The following is a 7866-nucleotide window of genomic DNA, read 5'->3' on the forward strand; positions in this document are numbered from 1 at the left end:
CCGTCCACGTCATTCTGTCGCCGTCCATGTCATTCTCGTCGCCGTCCACGTCATTCTTGTCGCCACAACTAACGGTTCCGAGTTTTAGCCACAGGAGTTTGAGTAGAAGATTTTCTCACCTTGGTACAAACATGCTCTATAGCATATAACCGTTCGTTAGAAAGCATTATAAATTCTAGTCAAGGTTGATCATTCAGCTGTCACTAGGACTACAGCAAACATGCAAAGTGTTCGAAATCAAACCAGACCGACAAAAAAAATATCGAGATATATTGTTTTTAAATATATATTGTCTTATACTACCTTAGATTAATAAAAAAATTATTTTAAATAAAATTTTCAAAATTTTATAGTGTAACACAATTCACTTGACATAGCTTTTAACATCCGTTACGGCCAACGTACCTAAAAAATGAAACATAGCTTCTAACATCAACTACGGCCGACATACCTAAAATGATAACGTTTGATTTAAATGAATAAAAAATAGATATTTATTTAAAAAAAGATGTAGTTTAAATACTTATTTTTTTAATTAAGACTATTTCATCGGTCCAACTGCCACGATTATCCCACCAAATACACCTCCGAATGCTGACATACATATATATAGTTACATTGAACTATCACAGTACAGTATATGATATATTTTCCCTCCTATGCTATATAATAACTACCTTAGCTAGACCCGTACTTCAACTGTTCCCACCGGAACGGTCGGAACACGTAAAGAACTTCCGGGGAGCTTTTGAAGAGCAGCGCTACACATACACACACAGCAGCGATAGCCACCATCGAGAGCATCGTCGGCCTATATACCAGCGATGTTCTGCTGTTTCCGTAGGCCTGCTTCCTTTTACATGCCTCGCAACCCTCGTGCCTTGCTTTCGTCTTGATCTTTTCAGTCTCCAGACTCCCTGCCTTCGCCGGTCTCGTTTCATCAGATAGTTTCGGCTTGGAATCACGGTCTAATACGGTTCCGGGGATATCCAGCGCAATGTGTCCCGATCTTTTGTTGATTTTTCTCTGAACCAGGTGAATGTAGGAGTAGTGACCCTGACGGCATGCGTAGTCATTCGGTGTTAGACCGGTGCTGTCCTGGGCAGTTTTCCATGCTTCAATTGCAAGCTGGACATGGCAGACAGTTAGATAGGTATAGAGGAGGAACACGGAGCGAGTTAAGACGATTTTATACCGGAATGCATACTTTCTGATGACAAAAATATATGCATTACGCTGAAAATAGAAAGAGAGACATAAGAAATACCGATTCCGGATCGTCGGTTAATGCATCCAAAACGTTCTCACAGCCTTCCCGACTAGCTGCCAAGTGAAGAGGAGTCAACCCCGCAGGCCCGGAAACATCCGGTTTAAAAATGAGTCCGTATTTGTTTCCATCCACCTGAGGCTTCTGCTTGGATCCTGGTTTATCCAACGGTTTATCAGGAACATATCTTAATAGTAGTTCTACCATGGGTCTGCAGTTTCTTCGGACAGCTCCGTGGAGCAGGCACATATTCGACAAAGCAAACTCCGGAGAACTATGTTCCCCTAAATCGACTGTTCCATCAAAGAGAATTCCCAGAAGTTTCTCGACTACGGCACACCAATCATGGTCCATGGAGAATTCCATAAGCCACTTGAACCGCCCGGAAGGAAAGAGATCTCGAGTAGGGTTCATGTGGCTCAGCTTACACTCCAAGTTATTTCTGTGAAGAAGCCATCCCAGTTCATGTATAAAGTCCAGTGCTTGATTCTTGGTTTCCATTTTCTCCTCGTTTTTGTTAATGCCAACAGCGGGTACAGATGTTTCTATCATGCTCTCGAGAGTACAAATCTCGGAACACACATCTTTCTCCGCAACTATGAACGGAAAAAAGGTGCTGCTGAGTCCAAAGTCTTCGACCTGATAGAATCAGATGACCAAAATCCATGCTTCATCATAGATGCTTCAGTGAAAATGATGAAGAAATATAACCGGAAAACACCAAACAACGACCGCACCTCAATAAATCCTCTTCCGGAAACATTCGGTATAGAGCAGGGGAAACAAAGCTTCTGTAGCTTATCTCTTTCATTGATGGGATCGACAGCCTCCATCAAGTCATAACAAGTTTCCTGCACCAGATATTTTCCTTCGAAGGCACAGAGTAACCTGAACTAGAGGTAGTCGGATTTAGTACTTGTTCAGGCAAACTAAAAGTCTATTGTAAAAGGATGAAAAGAAAGCATGGTTGGATTCAAAGGGACTGACGATATACCTCGTGCTGGATCGATTAAGGTTAAAGCCTTTAACAACAAACCGAGCATTCTCTGTTACCGGTACAGCAATTGGTCTAATGCTTGAGATCCTACAAGTTGTGTGTGTTTTCGGAGGTAAAGGGACGTCCAATACAACTCTACCTGCAGCATAGGTGGAGAGAACATGGGCTTTTCTCTCGACAATGTCTACACTAAGTACTTTATTTGTCGGTAATTAAACAAAAAGGAGAATCCATGACTAAGAAACTGCATGTGTGTGTGTGTGTACTGAGAGAGAAAGAACCATTAAAAATTAATGCTACAGAGTGCTGAACCCTAGCATACACCCATCCGGTTTTCCAGAAAGAGTCATCGGACACATCAACTAGCTGTCTCAAGCTGGAACCAAGATCATGACATAGCTGTACATACAACAGTTAGAAAGAAGATCGGTGAAGCTTTTCATTAATAAAGGATACAACTCCGATTTTACCATCTCTGACAAAACATACCTCTTCCCAAGCAGACTCTCCTAAACGAAGATATATTGTTAATATTATACAGCCAGGTCTTATGTAGCTTTCAATGTCGGTAGGACTGTGGGATAGCCACTCGAGGATCTGAAACATCAATGATCTCCACAGATGAAGAATTATCGAAAAGGCTTTTGAGGCTAAATAATTTCTTCAAATTACCTGTCTACGTAGAGCAATAGGAAAATCATTTGGGTTCTTTCCAAAGAGCTTAAAAACGATCCGACCAGTGCGACTCTGAAGATAGGTAACACCAATTCAGAAAATTGTTTAACATTTATAAGATGACAAAATTCTGCTTTGACTTAAAAGCCTTTTGTCAATGGTAAATAGTCATATAATCCAACAATATTTAATTGAATCATAATGATAACAAATCATTCTAGGGGATAATCAGTCAGCAAGCAATTTCTTGTCTATCCTAAGATATAGTCGGACGGTAACAAAGCTCTTTAAAGCTAAGGGAAGATTGAGCTCTCGAAAAAGAAAGAGACAGGAAAGCACCTGAGCCTCTCCACTGGAAGTAGATGGTGACTGATTATGGGATGAATCCAAGTTCTTACTCGGTTGAGGAGGTTTTGACCCGTGTGATTCCGACATGACAATAGAGCTACACAAAGAACCATTTACAGCATTTTTAAGTCCCGGAGATCTTTCTAAGTTCTCCATGTAGTCTTGTGAATCATCGTAAACATTATTCAAGTCTATATTGTTAATTCTAATCCCTTGAACCGTAGCATCTGCTTCATTTTCTCTGGATTGAAAGCCAGCTCCTGATGGAATCAGTGTTCTGGATGGTGAACGGACAAAATTCCATCTTGAGCAACATTATTAGGACTTCTATTTTCCAAACCAGAAGCAGGTACAGTCCCACAATAACCCATAGCCCCCTGCCTCTCTGGGAGATTAGCACAGTCGTCTATTTTAGAGGCAGAACCAGAAGGCCTAGCATGTTCAGTACCACCGGAAACCACATCAGTAACCTTTTCAAGGTTCCCGACAGATGCATTCGCTACACCTTGAGAACCTTGAAGCAATCCAGATAAGTTTCTTCTGTTAGTCGAACAAGCTGCATTGGCCAGGCTCCTCAACAGATGAGAAAGCAGATCTTGATTCTTAGATTGGTCGGAGTTGTTAGCTACAATTTACAAAAGCCAAAAGATCTACAAGATAAGGAAGGAGAATGGAGGAGGAAATCGGAGATGAAGCGAGCAAAATCATATCATTACTAAACTACAAGTTAGACATTTATTCTGTCACAAACGAAAGGGAGTACAAATGTCAAGGACTTATTGAGTAAAAGGCAATGTGGATAAAGCAGAAAATCCAGGAGTGTTGATCTAATCCCTAGCTTTTAGTAGGCCATCTAAGCAAATCAACCGATACAACTGTCCTAGTTAAGCAGAAAAATAATTAATTCCGGTCTGGAGAAGATACTTACTATGCATATTCGAGAGAACCCTCAGAAGACTCATCAACAAAAAGCTACTATTCCTTTCTTCATCCAGTGAACCGGCAGTAGGTAAATTATCGGGATGTGTCTTCCTCCTGCGTCGGTTATGACTGGTCAAACGTCTACGACAGCTCCTCTTCCCTTCATCGAATTCTTGGAGAACATGAAACCTGCCCAGAAGTTTAAGCAAGTTGCATCTAAACCATAAGTAAATAAGAACTCAAAAATGATAATATGTGAAATGCACTAAGCAATCAAATAACGCCCAAGATCAGGATCATAATCTATGCTCTAAGATGCTGATTTTTAATAGTATATATTCCACATACATACACACACCAAAAATAGCCCACCTGCTACATTGTTGACAGAACCGCTGCATAACGTTTCCGACCAGTGCTTTACTGGCCTTAGAATGCACTTCGCAAACTTTATGCCGACGATGATAATCCTTGGCTTTGCTAAGATCAGCCCTACAATCCTCCACCTGACAAACGGCACGACTAAAAGCCGTCCCGGTAACCTTAGTTTTCTTCCCCCACTTTGCATCTTCATCCATGATGGGGTAAACTTGTCCTCCAAGCTTCAAATTAAGGGCACCAACATCAGCATTCACCTCATTTGCCACCGCCATCATCGTCTTCAATACTCTTCCGATTACGCAACTTCCTCTTCCCTTTCTCATTTCCAGGACTGTTGTCATGTTCCGAACAAGAAGACGAATTATGCGAGGAACCCGCCGCCGTTTCGGGCACATCGGGAAGCAACTGCCTGCTCCTACAATCCGACGACACCGAGTTCAACTGAGTAGCAGTGAAAAGATCGCCATCCCATTTCCAGTCATTCAAATACCATTCTACACTTTTCTTTTCGGCTGCTTTCAAATCAGACACCATTGGACCATACAAATTATGAAACTTGCCCCCAAATCTACCCTCCATTCACACAATTCCAATTGAATTCAAGACAAGTTGAGAAATTCAACAAGAAACAAGTTTAAAGCAGAAGAATTTGTCCAAAGAGACAAAAAAACCTAAAAATTATATCCTTTCTACCCTCCATGGTCAAGAACAAGGGTTACCCAAATCTCCAAACTGATGTAATAATCCATTAATTACCTCAAACTGCATAGTGAAATCACCTTTCTGGAGCTGATCATCAAATTCATGGGGGGGGGGAAGCAAGCAACTTTAAAAGAGAAACTTTCCCAGAAACTCCATGGGAGAAAAAGGTGAAGGAATTTAGGAAAAGGTTAGGAGAGAGTTTGGGAAGATATAAATGTGGAGCTCAGTGGGAGAGAAGAGAAGAGAGAAAGACAACACCTTCTGTGTTTTTATTAAAAAGTACAGCATTTATTTTATGAGGAATCTTTCGCTCTCAGATTGCTCAACTCAACACTGTAATAAAAGTAAATTTGTATAGAAAAACATAGCCCCTTAAATTTAACCCTTTGCCTTCTTGGGTTTGCATGGAGTACTTTCATGTCCATTTCTCAACTATGCAGACACTGAAAGATTAGGGTTACTATACAATCGAGTAACTTTAAAAATTTCGAGTTAATTAAACTGATAAGTTTTATTTTATGATTTAAATTTTATTGAATATTTTAAGTCAAATTAAGTTTATAAAATTTGAGTTAAATTATTCGAGTTTTTCTTAAATTTAATTGTATTTTTATACATTATGATACATATATTTCTTTTAAAAAATTGGATCTTATTAAAAACTCCTAAATCTTAAAAGGAGAAAGGAGTGCCCAAGGAAATCCATTAAGAAGGAAGAAGATTGTTTGATACACATATATTAATTATTTGAGATAAACTGAGTCTAAAAACATAGAATGCCCATAACTTAGGGCCCAGATGCTAAGGTATGTGCCACAATGTTACAAGTTTTGAAAACATAATTAACTGACTCTATTCCAATATGTAATGGAGTAAGGAGAGGTAAGATAGTATGTTGCTCCCAACACCAGGTTGAGAGCAGCTTTCGTGGAAGACCTCCGGCAGAATTATGAATTACTACCTGTGGGACTCGATCCCACGACCACAAGATTAAGAGATTTGCGCTCTACCAACTGAATTGGACGGGCAATTCTAAGATATCACGAGCCTCCTGCAAATGGAAACCAATGGTATAATTATCCTCGTCAAGTTGTTGGAGCTTGTTAACAACTATCACAGAGTCGGTTTCAAATTTCACAATACTCCAATGTCGTTCCCTAGTTAATCGCAACCCAGCTGTTAACGCGTGGATTTTCGCTAGACCTGTTTCTACACAACCAGGAGAAGAAGACGACATCCCTCTTAACACCGTACCTGTCGCATTCCGAGCAACGATTCCAACTGCAGTAAGATGACGATATGGGTCAAAAGCACCGTCCACATTAATTTTAATCATACCTGGCCTAGGAAGCGTCCACCGGTCCGAAGCTGTACACGAAGCCTTTTTTGATGTAGACTGAGCCCGATGTCCACGCCAAGTGGAATGGTTCTTGGCCATAATAAACTCCTGGTGCAATAATTTAGCATTAGCGACCAGTAACCAAGGTGATTGATGTTAGATTTGTCTAGAAATTAAGTTGACAAGTTGGAAATTTCATCTTGGTTGGTGGCCAACTTATTGGAAATTTCATCTTGGTTAGTGGCCAAACTTTGAACATGTGAATTTCATATTTGGTGGCTAACTTGTACACATTGGAAAATTCTTTGGTAGGTGGCCAAACTTTGAACATATTGTTCTTGAAACTCAACTATAAATAGGCCTAAGTATTTCCATTAGAAATCATCCCAAAAACAAGTTCTCTCTTCCTCTTGTATTCTTCATTCTCCCACTTTGGGAATTCCAAAGAATTCCATTTGTTGTAATATTTGCGATATAGTGAAGTTATCATCCGGTGTGGTGCCCGAGGAGTAGACGATATTCTCGTCGAACCTCGTAAATTTGGTGTGTTATCTCCTTTATTGTTTTTTATTCGGTTATTTTCCATTTGTTTCAATATTCAATAGTTTGACAGGTTTATCCGCTGTACAACCTTTGGTGGTTTTAATCTTGACATTTTAGGTCAATTTTAAAACTACGTTCGTGTAGGAAATAACCCGTTTTCCTCAACAATTGGTATCAGAGCATCGGTTGAGGTTATCCTGGTGGTTCCGTTGCTGAAAAGATACAGTTCGTGATATTGAATATTGTTCGTTAGAATTAAAATGCCAAAATACGGATCAATTGAGACATCAAGCTCTTCATCTGGACCGGTGAGGAGGGTGATGTCAAATGCAAATTTCTCGGTGGAGTTGTTCGATGGATCCGGTCATTTTGGCATGTGGCAAGGCGAGGTGTTAGACTCTTTATTCCAACAAGGTCTAGACATCGCCATTGAGGAAGAAAAACCCGAATATATAGAGGAGAAAGAATGGGGAAAATTAATCGTTTGGCGTGCAACACGATTCGATCTTGTCTTTCCAAGGAGCAGAAGTATGGCTACAAGAACGAGACTTCTGCAAGTAAGATGTGGAAAGCTTTGGAGGAAAATTCCTGAAGAAGAGCTCTCAGAATCGTCTCCACATGAAGAAAAGATTGTTCAGATTTGATTATCAACCAGGCACCAGTATGAATGAACACATCACTGCGTTCATTGAG

The 7866-nt window shown here is 40.2% G+C and overlaps 1 pseudogene; it reads right to left on the reverse strand.

Moving 5' to 3' along the window:
* Window positions 1–558: 558 nt before the first annotated feature.
* LOC120204291 lies at window positions 559–5548 on the reverse strand (annotated as a pseudogene).
* Between the last annotated feature and the right edge of the window lie 2318 nt (window positions 5549–7866).

The sequence above is a fragment of the Hibiscus syriacus genome, unplaced genomic scaffold, assembly GCF_006381635.1.
Source record: "Hibiscus syriacus cultivar Baekdansim isolate YM2019G1 unplaced genomic scaffold, ASM638163v2 tig00010573_pilon, whole genome shotgun sequence".
NCBI lineage: Eukaryota > Viridiplantae > Streptophyta > Magnoliopsida > Malvales > Malvaceae > Hibiscus > Hibiscus syriacus.